The sequence below is a fragment of the Eschrichtius robustus genome, chromosome 15 (genome assembly GCF_028021215.1).
Source record: "Eschrichtius robustus isolate mEscRob2 chromosome 15, mEscRob2.pri, whole genome shotgun sequence".
Classification (NCBI taxonomy): domain Eukaryota; kingdom Metazoa; phylum Chordata; class Mammalia; order Artiodactyla; family Eschrichtiidae; genus Eschrichtius; species Eschrichtius robustus.
Genome location: NC_090838.1, coordinates 8,260,036 through 8,274,151, shown reverse-complemented (window position 1 = coordinate 8,274,151; position 14,116 = coordinate 8,260,036). Strand labels below are relative to the sequence as shown.

Genomic DNA, 14,116 nt, shown 5'->3' with positions numbered 1-14,116 from the left:
GGAAATAGGGTTATTGCAGATGTAATTCGTTAAGATGAGGTCATCCTGGAGGAGGGGAGCCCCTAGTGTAATCTGACTGGTGTCCTTATAAAAGGGGAAATTTGGACACAGACATGCACACACGGAGAATACCGTGTTAAGACTGGAGTTATGCCATCACAAGCCGAGGAATTACCAGAAGCTAGAAGTGGGGCCTGGAACAGATCCTTCCCTAGTGCTCCACAGGGAACTCAGGTGCCACCCTGAAACTGGACTTCCAGAGAGACTGCATTTTTGTGCTTCAAGCCACTCAGTTGTGGTACCCTGTTACGGCAGCCCAGGGAAGCTAGTACAGTGACTGTGTTAGTCCACTCAGGCTCCTATAACAAAATACCACAGATCGGGTGGCTTATAAACAATAAATTTACTTCTGTCAGTTCTGGAGGCTGGGAGTCCAAGATCAGGGTGCCAGCAGGGTTGGGCTCTGGTGAGAGCTCTCGTCTAGGTTGCAGACTGCCGTCTTCTCACTGTGTCCTCATACAGCAGAAGGGACAAGGGAGCTCTCTGGGGTCTCCTTTATAAGGGCACTAATCCCCTTCATGAAAGCTCCACCCTCACGCCCAAATTTCCCCCCAAAGTTCCCGCCACAATACCATCACATTGGGGTTAGGTTTCAACATACGAATTTCGGGGAACACAGAAATTCAGTCCATAGCAATGGCTTAAACCTTATCTTCACCAAGAGGACTTTTCAGATTCTATTGACCAAGCTCCCAAAAGAAGGGGGTCTCCTGCCCTGCCTTTGCTGTAGGATTCCCATTTCAAATAAGAGACTCCACCTCCCCTGCAGAGTGGGGAGAAGGAACTTGCACGGAATGACTCAAAAGGAATAATTGGGCCAAATCTCTCTCTTGTGAGTTTGAACCGAGAGATGCAGAGGGAGAGCAGAACCGGAAGGAGGAGGCACGTGGTCTGCTGCCGAGACACAGCTTCCTAGACACCCCCAAAGCGAAGCTCCCCTTACACGGGGCCACCCACTCCAAGGTCTAGCCAGGGGCAGGGCGGGCCGGGAGAATCAGCCAGGCCTTCGGCTCACACCTTAACCAGACAGGCCAACAGCCCCGGCAGAAATGAAGGTGAGACTCTGGTCTCCGTCCGCCTGATTCTCCATCCACTGAAGCTGGAAGCTGGGTAAGGAGAAGAAGGTGGCATCAGCCCCTGAGTCCCGATGGGAAAGCACAGCAGGGCTTGAAGCCCACGAGTGATGAGACTGGACTCGTGTTTTGGATGCACTGGGGATGCAGTGGTGGGAATGTGACCCACCACGGAGACCTGACCAGAGAAGAGAAACCGAGGACCTGCCCCAGAGCAGTCACAGGGAGAGAGAGAACAGGTCCCTCCCCAAAAGACATGCACAGAGGATTACAGGGAAACCTACAGCACGCCGTACCCACCAGTGGTGGAGGCAACGAAGGACGCCCAAGTTCTGGGGATGGAACCAGCGCATTCAGGAGGAGCCGGGACAGGGAGACCATGAGGAGTTCGTCGTGGACGGCACGCATCCGGGGACACCAGCAGGGAGTGGGACACCCAAGTCTGAAAACAGCCAGCACTGGTCGTGCTGTTGTCAGGAAACCCACCAAGTCCTGCAAGATAGGTCACCCCGCTTTTCCACCTAAAACGCCCAGGTGACGGATTTGCCAGGAGAGTTTGAAAACAATAGACCACTGAGCTCTGACTAGGCTTCTCTGGGGCTGTGTTCCAAAGCGTACCCGATGCACGGTCCTGCGAGGCTAACTAAGCGTCTCCACGTGGCCTCGCAACCACAAAGGCTGGAGAAGGTGAGCAAACGTCCTCTGCCCCGCAGGAGTCTGAAGTGTTTCACAAAACGCTAGTAGGATGGATGAACCAAGAATAATGTCAGAGGATTTCGCCTCTGCTCTCAGATAAATGTGCTGTCACCCCCTGTTCCCAGAGGAGGGGCTGATGAATGATCACTCTGCCCAGAGAACATCTGCTCTGTCCTTTTAGGCAGCATTCCTCTCGGGGAGACACAGGAGGGGACGGCGATATGGCCACCTTGAAGCCGCCAGATCAGTGCCCCCTGCCCTGCCCTCTGCACGGAGCTCCTATGGAGATCCTCACGTCTCAAAGGGCTTCCAGCAGAGCAAGGGCCGAGATGGTGCCAGAGAAAACCTCACAGGGGCTGAGATACAAGGGAAAAGGGATAGAGAGGGAGAGGTTGCCTCGTTCATATCTATGTCATTTAAGATAAAGAAGCAACCTATTATCTTCTTGGAAAGTCCCAGGCTTGGAGATAATATGGTCTTCATTCAGTGATTTTTTTCCCTACTTGCCACATTTTCTTCTCATTATCCTTAGACTCTTGAGCTCTTTGAGAGCATGGTCTGTATCTGACTCAATCTCTTGTTACCTCAGCACTGGCCATAATACCAGGCACATTGTACTCTTCAGAGAACACCTAATGGAGGACGGAGTGAGCGAGTGGATTGGTGTATGGGTCAGTGAATGGAAGGATAAATAAGTGGATGGATGGATGGATGGATGGATGGATGGATGGATGGATGGATGGGCAGTTGAATGGATGGCTGTGTGGGTAGGTAGATGGGTACATGGATGGATGGGTGGATGGGCAGATGGATGGATGTGCGGATAGGTCAGTGAACGGATGGATAAATAAGTGGATGGGTGGATGGATGGATGGATAGATAGACGACGGATGGATGGATGTGTGGGTGGGTGGATGGATGGGTGGATGGATGGGTGGATAAATGGTTGAATGAATGGATGGATAATGGAGAGGCAGACGCGTGAACGGGTAAGTGAGTGGGTGGGTAGATAGGTGGCTGGCTGGCTGGCTGGATGGGATGAATGGATCGATGGATGAGTGGGTAGATAGATGGATGAATGGATGGATGGCTGGATGGATTGGTAGATGTATGGATGATGAACAAATGGATGGATGGATGGATGGTTGGATAGATGGTTGAGTGGGTAGAGGGATAGATTCAACAAGCAGCTCTAAAGTACCTACTCTGTGCCAAGCACAGTGCTAGCTAGGCACTGGACACATAGAGATGGACGGCACCTGCTCTCAACTTCAAAGGAACTCACAACCCAATAGGGCAAAATGCCATATTACTAAATCAATACATGATAAGTGCTATGACAAAGGGAAGGAGTAATGGTCTCAGCATAGAGATCGGCTATACAGATTGAGTCCTGAAAGATACACAAGTGTCTCTTGGTCACTGTATTCAGCACCTGATTTCCCAAAACTTCAGTGGCATTCCTTCGGCCCAACTGAAATCTCCAAAGAGTTCATTCCAGTTCTTCCCCTCTAACGAGCTCCCTGCAATCAATCAATACCCCTTCCCTTTTCCTTGACAAGCATTTCTGTGGGCCAACCCCCTCCTGGAAAAAGCAGTTAAACAGCACATACATCTGAAGACACAACACTGACATTTGATAATAGAAATATGGCCGTGGTATGTGAGCAAAGAGGTGGACACCCACTGGACGGGTGTAAGATTTGGAGTCAGAGTCTCCAGCTGGTGAATTATAAGCTCAACAAAGCAATAGATAACTTGGGAAAATAACTTTTTTTCTCTAATTCTCAGGTTTCCCCAATTCAAAATAGGTTAACATGGTAACAGCTACACAATAGGATTGATGAAAGGATTACATGAGAACTCTAGTAAACAAGCCTAGCCAGGAAGGCAGCACGTACACATTTGGCCCTCAATGTCCACTGCTTATCATCTGTGTCCCGGGATTTGGAGACACCATTCATTTCCCGTCGTCTTTGGTCGTATAGATCCAACTCTACACCATCTGGCCCAGGCTCCCGATCAGAAACATTCTTTCCTCCACCCATCCCCACTGATCCAACTGAACCTTCCAGAGTTATTCTCACTCCTGTTCTGTCAGAGTTAGAAGGATATCTGTCTTCCCCGCTCTAGTCTACGAGCTCCTAAGGGCAGAGACCAGAACCCATTCGGCTCTTCAGCTCCTGAGCACGGTTCAGTACCCGGCACAGGCTACTATTCAGAAAATACTGGCTGAATGAAACCACAAACATGCCGTTGCCACCAGTCCTGCTATAGCCCACGTGACGGCAGCGGGACATACCAAGTCAGAATGCCCGCCAACACGTCACACTCAGTACCAAGAAGAGCCAGGCCTGGGAAGTTACTTCACAAACACTGGTTTATTTCATAAAAACTAAGTAAGTGTGAAGTACTACAAAGAAGCCACTGTTCCTATTTTTGTAAAGCAAGACCAAGAACCCTCAATGAACTGGAATTCTTGGGAAATAGGATGTTCCTATTCATTTAGGTTTCTGGTGAATCCGAACAAAACTCCAACCCAGGGCTACAGAAGTTCAGAAAAGGGAGAAAATTCTATCAGCTAAGGGGACCAGGCAAGGCATCCTGAAGGAAGTGGGCCTTGAAGGGTGACTAAGAGGTTCCCTAGGAGCCCAGGTCTGTGCTGGGGACTGAGAGAGCCCAATTTGTGGCAGAGATCTTGAATGTTGCTCCTGGAAAAACTAGTCCCAATGGCCGAGCTACTTAAAACTTCCTTCCCTGAAAAGGCCATCCTTCGATTCTGGGACCGAAATCCCTCAAGGGTGACATAGAGGCCCTTACTCTTCCCACACTGGGACCAAATTAAAGAGACCCAGCACTCTGTCAGGGAGATTAGCTGTGGGTCCCTAATCGACCCCCAGGATGGGTGAAAAAATAGCCTTCCTTGGGAAATTAAACAGAAAAGATATACCTGAAACTAACACAACACTGTAAATCAAATATACTTCAATAAAAAATTTTAATCCTATATATGAAGCTGTAAATTGCAACCATATAACTCAGCAAAACTTTAGGACATAAGAAATCAAATAAAAATGACATAAGTATATTTAAAAAAAAAATTTGATGAATCTGCAGAGCTTTCTGGAACCATACCCTGCCTACCTACACAGTCTCGTTTATGAAAAACAAACAGGAAAACGATCAGGTCCAATTAAGCCTATTATTTTTAAACTTTTCCTTTCCGCTCAAGAACAGGGAAGCCCTGACTTTATATCAAAAAGTCCGTTCCCAGGCAGATGGAGTGATGCAAGAACCCACAGCCATCTTCCCACAGCCCCTGGGTTCCTTTACCCAAGCTGCTCCAGCAACTGAAGGAGGGTCATTTTGACCCGATTATCTTTGTGTATAAAACTTAAATCATATTCACTCAAGTAAAGCATAAAACTAGCTAAACTGTGCAAAATGTCTGGGGAGTTGTTCGGAAGAGGCATTTCTTTCATTCTGTTCTCGAGAGGACCCTTCAGATCCAATGTCAGGTCATTAATCACATAGGGAAAGAGGTTCAGGGGTAGATACATTACTCCTATGACAGCTGATGGGACAAACAACCCGACCCAGGTTATCGACTCTCACCTCACTGCGCCTCCCATCAAAACTAGGGGCTCTTCTACTGGGTTGCCCAAAAAGTTCATTCCGGTTTTTCCTCTACTTTCCCCAGTATTTATTTTGGGAAAGAAAAAAGAATCGTTTTTTCCATATGCCTATTTACATATGCCCCCACCATGATCTCCACGGAGAGGAAAAAGAAAGATAAATATCTCCCTCCAGGAACACAAATAAGCATGCCCTGGATAAAGAAGATGCAACGCCTCCCTTCCACCCACCTCACCTCCCCACCCTCCTCCCCCCTCCCCCCTCCCCCCCAGCACACAATGGAATACTGCTCACCACCGCCCCCCAAGAAAAAAGATTATGCTAAGAGAAATAAGTCTGACAAAAAGACAGATCCCATATGATATAACTTCTATGTGGAATCTAAAAAATGACAGCAACGTAGTGAATATATACACAACAGAGGACAAGCTAGTGGGTTGCCAGTGGGCAGCACCTTGCAGAAAAACCTGAACGACCTTTTTGGCCAACCCAATACAATCCTGGGGCCTAGAAGCTCAAGACTAATTTTGTTCCAAAGCCTTAGGAAACCAGCAAATCTCCCCGTGCCCTGGTGTCGCCAAGAAAATCCTGGCAGGAGTCACATCTGTTTAATGCATCACTAAATGCCCAGGGCTGGGCTTCCCTGGTGGCGCAGTGGTTGAGAGTCTGCCTGCCAATGCAGGGGACACGGGTTCGACCCCTGGTCTGGGAAGATCCCACATGCCGCGGAGCAACTGGGCCCGTGAGCCACAGCTACTGCGCCTGCGCGTCTGGAGCCTGTGCTCCGCAACAAGAGAGGTCGCGATGGTGAGAGGCCCGCGCACCGCGAGGAAGAGTGGCCCCCGCTCGCCGCAACTAGAGAAAGCCCTCGCCCAGAAACGAAGACCCAACGCAGCCAAAAATAAATAAATAAATGTATTTAAAAAAAAAAAATGTCTAAATGCCCAGGGCTTAGCCCATAGTAAGCACTCAATAAATATCTGTTGAGTGAATCAATTTGTATTTATAGGGAGAGTTGCTTCTTTCATTTTTAAAAAAAATCTTCCACTTCAGCCCCATAAAAAATGATAGTTTCTTTCTTCGAGTTCCACTTACCCGAAGGATGGTTCTAAGAAACGAGCTCTTCCACAGGAGCCAGGGGTCGACGGCGCGCCTCGGGCGGGAAGGGGCGGGGCGGGGCGGGGCCTAAACGCCTTGTAACGTGGACAGAATGTTATTCAAAATAGTGGTCGCAAAGCAAAGGGCGGTCAGCCCCCCGAGGCGGAAAAAACAGTGGGTAGAAAAAATATAAAAAATACGGAAGTCGGGGGACTTCCCTGGTGGTCCAGTTGCTAAGACTCCGCGCTCCCACGGCAGGGGGGGCCCGGGTTCGATCCCTGGTCGGGGAACTGGATCCCGCATACGTGCCGCAACTAAAAGATCCCGCGTGCCCCAGCTAAGACCCAGCGCAGGCAAAACAAATACAAAAGTTTCATTCTGATCCATAGAAATGTAGCATTTGTGTCCCTCCCAAAACTTCTAAAAATGAAAATAAAAGAATTTAAAGACGCTGTTGCTAGAGATGGCAGAGGCAAAGAGCCCTTTTTCAAATGAAGGTACCGAATGCCACTAAACCCTTCACTTGAAAAAGGGTCCACTTTATGTCATATAAAGTTCACCTCAATTTAGAAAAAAAAAAAAAAAAAAGCCTTTACATTTCCGACATTGTTTTCACGTACAACTCCATCGCCTTGTGCCATGGAAATTCCACCAGCCGCAGGCTAGAAATTCCCTGGTGACAGAGAGCGAGTGAGACTGAAGCAAGATTCTTCTTCTAGGAACACAGGTGCCAAAGTGACGGGCAGGGAGAAAAGTCTCACTGACGGTAACAGAGGCCACGTCTATGGAGGTCCTCACTGCAGACCAGTGCTGGGCCACTACCTGAGGTGCATTATCTCATTTAATCCCCACAACAATCCTAAGAGAAGGGACTATGGTTATTACCCCAGCTTGGAGCTGAGAATACTTATCTAAGAGACTTGGGGCATCTACGAGGAGCGTCTGCTTTAGGACAGGTGTGGGCTCACTGTTTAATTAGGAATGGGTCCTGTTCCCAAGAAGCTCAGGAAGCAGAGGAGACAATGGACGCGGGGGAGGAAGCCCCACGGGGGAGAGTATTAGGAGTACAGGTGAGACTAGGAGCGGCTCACCTGTGTGAACCCCCAGCCGCCCCTCCCGCACCCAAGTGGCCTTCAGATTTTGTCTGATCCCTCCTCAGAAAGGCATCCAGCTTCTCCTGAGACCTAGCTCCTCTTGCCATTTCCACTCCACACTCAATGTACCCCTCTTTGAGCTGGCCTCGCCCTGAATTCACCCTCCTGTCTTTCCCTGCCTTGCCCCTGCACCTGGAACGCCATCCCCCGACCTGTTCTCATGCCCTCCTTGATTTTCAGGGTTCCATCTTTACTGGCTACGTCATCTTGGGGAAAACTTCACTTCCGTGAGCCTCAGCTCAGATGGGGATGATGGTGTAACGTTAAGAAAGCTCTGCCCCCTGGAAAAATGTTTGATGGGAAGCGGAGAGGGTGATCTTCTGCTGCCCCTTCATTGAAATCTCGCTCCCAAGGCCATCCACCAGGGAGAAGCTCTGCTCTCAGAGAGACTGCTGTGGGGAGGTGAGCCCCATACCTGGGCCATTGGCCAGAGGAGGGCAATTTGAGCACCAAAAAGAATAATTACTTCTCAGAACTGAGCCCACTGAATATGCTAAAAAGCCATGCCTTCATAACAATCCTAAAAAAATACTCATTGGTTGGCTTTGGAGGATGCGAGGGAACCAACTCATTATCCAGAAAACCGGTAGTTGAAGAGCCAAGCGCTTCTGCTGCCTTTCCTGTGTGATCTGTATTTCAGGGTAGCCAAGTAGCTGATGATGAAGAGTCCTTCATAAAAGAATTCCAGCAAATAAGTGAAGAAGGAATTCCAAATTAGCGTATCATCATTTTGCAATCCCTCATGAGTTGGCAGTGACTGTCACTTGTGGCTAAATCCAATGCTGAAAGGCTGATGGGGAATTTATAAATGGGTAGATCAGGCTGACAATCCCTGAACCCACTGGCCAATCCTAACGTCAGAAAGGGGGACACTCAAGACGCGATGTGCCTCCCAGTGAGATGCAATGTAAGGTACACACCATCACTCGGACACCTCTGGCCAAACACTGAACCTGAATCTGATCAAGCGTCTATATCAAACCACCAATTTACTGATTATACAGGGACAAAGTCACATACTAAACAACAGCCCAGTGATGCAATCAGCAAAATTCAGAAAGAAGGGAAATGCAAAAGGTCAGTGACCTGCTGGTTTCAACAAATAAATGGCAAGGAAAAAGGAAAAACTGTTATCAATCAAAAGAGTTCTAAGAGACTCATCAATAAAATGCAACACATGGACCTCATTTGGATCCTGATTCCAACAAACAAATCAACTGCAAAAGCATGTCAATGAAACATCAGGGGAAATTGAATACTAACTGGATATTTGGGATAATAAAGAACTACTGTTAATTTTTTATTTCTTTTTTCTTTTTTATTTTTTTTGCAGTCACACGTTGACCTTTATGCCTCTTCCAGATGGCTAAGGGTTGGTCAGGGCTCTGAGGGTGCACACGTGAGGGCTACAACAGGAGGGGTCGGAGCTAGGGCCGGCGTGGGGCAATTCTTACTCCAGAAGCCGACACGGGTGGGCTGGGGCAGAAAGAAGGAAAGACAGTAGGAACAGGCCACCATGGTTACTTTCTCTAAACCGTATCAACTGAGGTGCACACCGGGGCCAGCAGACAAGAGCGAGCCACGTGGAAGGACACGCAGTGTCTGTTGATGTTTTCACCTCTTCCTTCACATACTTAGATGGGGGCTTGGTTGTCCCTATCTCCACTGCCCAGAGCCCAGGAAGAGGGACAGAGAAATGGGGAGCACAGAGCAGGTTCCAGAAAGACTGCTACCAAAACTGTCATGACCCACTCTGACTTTGGTCATAAACTCTAAGTTCACTGTTCGCAAGGGTCACTGATAGCTATAGACACTGTCCCTTAAAGCCAAGAGGAAAATGAAAAAAAGGCAAGTGCAGAAGGAGATTTCTAGATGCCCCTGCTCAGACCCACCCCCGCAGACTGGCAGTGCCATACTCCTTGGGAAGAGGTCACTGAGAGGCTGGCCCTGGGCAGGGCTTGGCTCAATGTCTTCTGTTGGGGGTCAAGGACCAGGCTGGTTGGGAGGACTTGGGAAGCTGTTGGAAGCACGTTTGGAGATCACCAGGTTATTGCTGCATTTGGGGCAACAGAGGCCGAGCCACCCAAGCCAGAGGGAGCCCGAGGGCCTGCCCTCATCAGGGGATCCCATTCCTAGAAAAGTGCCGTACACAACCCTCACGCCACCTCTTCCAGCAACAAGGAAATCACGTCTGGGTGGGGAAGGGAAGGACAGCCCTTGGCTTCGGCCGGCAGTCGGGGGTCCTTACTCAATGAGCTCCACGTAGTTGGCGGGAAACATGTCAAAGTGGCCGTCTGGCCCATAGCCACGGCACCAGCCTTCGTCAATCACCTCAATGCCCGTGATGAGGTTCTCGGGGTCAAAGGAGATCTCGGTCTCGTCGGCTGCCTGGTAGTCATACAGGGCCCGGGCACAGAGCCCTTTCCCACTCAGCCCCGGGTAGTGGTCAATGCGCTCAGAGCTGGTATCTTGCTGCTGCCCCGTTGGCGGCTCCTCGTAGAGGGTCTCCTGCTCTGGGGGCTCCTCAGTACACGGCCTCCTCTTCCACCGGCACCGAGCACGGAGGGGCGCTGGGCGCCGGCTCCTCGCGGAGATCTGCCCCAGGCCTTGAGGTGGCGTGAGCTGACTCTCTGCTGAGGGGGGGGTCTCCGGCTGGGTGAGCTGCTTCTGCAGGAAGGGGCTCCTCAGCTTGCCTGGCTGGGGGCTGGAGATGGACGTGGTGGACACGGCCCTCTCCTTCTGCTTGAAAATCTCCCGTGGGTGTGCTGGCTGTGGACAGACAGGCTCCTCCTGCTCCTCTCTGTTCCTTGAAAGCGCTTCACACGGCTCCCACTTCCGGCTCTGGGGCCCGGCCTCGCCGCCCTGCCCCTGATAGCGCTGCTCCCGGAGCGCGGCCTCGCGCAGCTCCCGCTCTCGGCGCTCCTCCTCCGCCCGCCGCTTCTCCTCCAGCCTGCGGTTCTCCTCCTCCTTCCCTGCTTTGGCCCAGAAGCTGTCTTTGCCAACTCTTTTGATCTCAGACACAGCGTTGGTCTTCTGGTACACAGAGCCCACTGGGGCCTGGGGGCCCGTGTCCTGGAAGCGGCCGCCCTCTCTGTGGAAGGTGTAGTTGGCCCCTGAGGCCCTGGCCACCTTCTGCATGATGCACTCGGGCTCCACGTCCTCCTCGGCCCTGGCGTTGATGGTCACGTGGGCCCCCTTCAGGAAGCTGGCCATGGTGCTGACGTGGTTGGCGCACGCTCCCTTCCGCACGTCATTCACGCCCTCGCCGGACCCCAGTGCCAGCCACACGGATGTCATTGCTGTTGCCTTCATAGGTAAAGAGGGCCCAGTCGGTCGGAGACTTCTCGTTGACCACTTGCTCGTAGGCCTCCTGCAGCGCCGGCCCGTTCCGGCTCAAGTTCACAGCCATGGCCAACCCCGCGGTGTCCGCGCCGCAGCCGCCACGGCCGCCGCCGCTTCCGGGCCCGGGCCGCCCAAGGCCAACTTTTTATTTCAGTGTGATAACGGTTTCTTGAAAAGAGAATACCTTTCGAGATAACACACAAAAATATTTTTGTGTGAAACAGTTTACCTGGGATTTGCTTAAAAATAATCCAGCAGGGAAAAGAAAACTGTTGGTAGGATAGACAAAACAAAATTGTCCATGTGTTGCTAATTTTTTAAGGTGGGAAATGCATACAACTGTCCCTTGGTATGCAGAGGGGATTGGTTCCAGGACCCCTGTCAGATACCAAAATCCACAGATGCTCAAGTCCCTCATATAAAATGGCATAATATTTGCACGTAACCTATGCACACCCTCCCGAATACTTTAAGTCATCTCTAGATTACTTATACTCCTAATACAATGTAAGTACTATGGAAATAGTTGCCAGAGCAGCAAAATCTAGCTTTGCTTTTTGGAGCTTTCTGGAATTCTTTTCCCAAATATTTTCAGTCCACGCTTGGTTGAATCCTAGGAATGTGGAATCTGAGGCTATGGAGGACAGACTGTATGTAGGGGTTCATTATAATATTCTTGTTTCTTTTGTGTATGTTTAAAATTGTCCATAATAAAAGATGGAAAAGGCGAAAAAGCAGATTTGGCCCTGAAACTTTGGACTTAAGGGAAATGGTAATTTCTGGCAAATCAAAGGGAAAGGGAAAAAGTTTGGATTTACCTTTCAGGCAGAGAGTCTCTGGGTACAGAAGACAACCTCAAAGAACATTTTGGGTGGGCAACAGTTAGCAGAAAGATTAACCTGGCAAATGATGATGTAAAATGGTGTAGATCAGATCTAGAAAAGAAATGGTCTTCAACACGTTGAAGCCAAATCTCTATAGTTTATGTTGGCTTTGAAAGGATGTTTTGTTATTTTGTTTTGTTTTCTTCCATTCTAAATACGGGTTTAGTCTACACTGTCTTGGAAAATGACTGTTTGTTCCTGGAAGGATTGTGTGTTCTTGTTCAGGCACATAAAAGTGGGAGTGGCCATCAAAGATGTTAGGAAGGATGGGAAAACAAGTCTTCCCCAGGCAAGGTGAAGGACAGAGGGGAGACCATGCTCAGAAAGCCTCTTCTGTTGAAGAGCCCGTGGGGTGCTGTTGTTTGTTGGAAAACAAAGACTCTGGGAAACATTCCCATGCAGGGAGTGGGGAGGGGCAGCTGAGGGCAAGGCCAACCCTGGTTGTAAGGGGTGGGGTTTTCCCTCCCAAAGGAAACAGAAATTCCGACTGCCAAGAATCTCTGGAGAAGGAAGATCTAGGGGTGGAAAGTGGCCTAGGAGAGCAGGCCTGGGACTTGGGACAGTGGGGACAGTGGGGACAGTGGGGCAGCCTGGGGGGCCTGCTTGTGGTCATTCTCTCTCTCTATCCCTCTCTCTCCCTCTCTCTCCTCCCCCCTCCACTTGCTGGAGAAGAGGGCAAACCTTCACCACTGGAGAAACGGCCTAGAAACCGTCTAGGAGTCTCTGAAAACATATCTCATACATGGGTTTTGTGTTTTCCAGACTACAGTGCCCTCCTGGGATAATTTCTTCAATATGTTATTGGAAAGCAATACAGCCCTGGTTTAGATGAGTTAATGAAAAGAATTAAAGGGCCAGAATCCCCACTTAGAAGAATTTCAGAAAGGAGAAAATAGACTTTTTCCTGCCCACTCCAAGGCCAGCACGATGACAGCGGCAACAAGTCAACAGTTCCGTGGTCTCAGGACCCCAGCCTCAAGTGGAGGCAGCCAAAGGACAGGCTCGGCGTGGACCACTGCTGATGTGGGGCTCGACCCGGCCCTCAGAGGGGGGAGGGACTTTGAGAAGCAGGGCCTCTGCCTGTATAGCTGGGAGCTCCATGCCCGGGGACTCCTGGATCAGAAATCATGATACCCATTTCACAGACCAGCAAGTTCTGGGCAACTTCTTTAAAATAGTAGAACACGGTATGCATGCTCACTATATTGTTTCTTAATATCAAATGTAAGGCAGCTGATCTAGCACCTAGAACAGAGTAGACAGTCACTTTTGCTGCTATTACTATGCTTTTGTTGTTACTATGGACTCATCAGGAGGAAATGTCAATGCTTGTTATATCACCTACTCAGCAAAACTGGTATAGTATATTTTTAATTTCTTGATTCAATGAGTTATTAATTATTGTGCAATTTTGTATCAAAATCAGTAGATTTAATTCACACAAGACACATAAAGTGACATAAATACTTTGCATTTAAGACAATGGCTCGGGGGGATAAATTGGGAACTTGGGATTAACAGATACACACCACTATATGTAAAATAGATAAATGACAAGGATCTACTGTATAGCACAGGGAACTATATTCAATACCTTGTAATAACCTATAATGGAAAAGAATCTGAAAAAGAATAGATATATACATATGTGTGTGTGTACATGTGTGTGTACGTGTGTGTGTGTGTGTATATATATATATATATATATAAAACTGAACCACTTTGCTGTACACCTGAAACATTGTTAATCAACTATACTTCAAAAATAAAAAATAGGGACTTCCCTGGTGGTGCAGTGGTTAAGAGTCCGCCTGCCAGTGCAGGGGACATGGGTTTGATCCCTGGTCCAGGAAGATCCCATGTGCCGCGGAGCAACTAAGCCTGCGAGTCACAACTCCTGAGCCCACGTGCCACAACTACTGAAGCCCGCGCGCCTAGAGCCTGTGCTCTGCAACAAGAGAAGCCACCGCAATGAGAAGCCCACAAATCACAACGAAGAGTAGCCCCCGCTCGCCACAACTAGAGAAAGCTCACGCACAGCAATGAAGACCCAACGCAGCCAAAAATAATAAATAAATACACAAATACATAAATAACAAAAATAAATAAAAATAAAAAGACAATGGCTACTGTGGGTGACTCTCTGACCCTTAAAGTTCTGAAAACCAAAGTG

At 49.2% G+C, this 14,116-nt stretch overlaps 1 protein-coding gene and 1 pseudogene across 1 annotated transcript in view; both read right to left on the bottom strand.

The window, feature by feature from the left end:
- Positions 1-14,116, bottom strand: part of GREB1 (growth regulating estrogen receptor binding 1) — a 144,848-nt gene that overhangs the window by 94,612 nt on the left and 36,120 nt on the right. The window lies entirely within an intron of this gene.
- On the bottom strand, positions 9,571-11,154 carry LOC137777560 (drebrin-like protein; annotated as a pseudogene).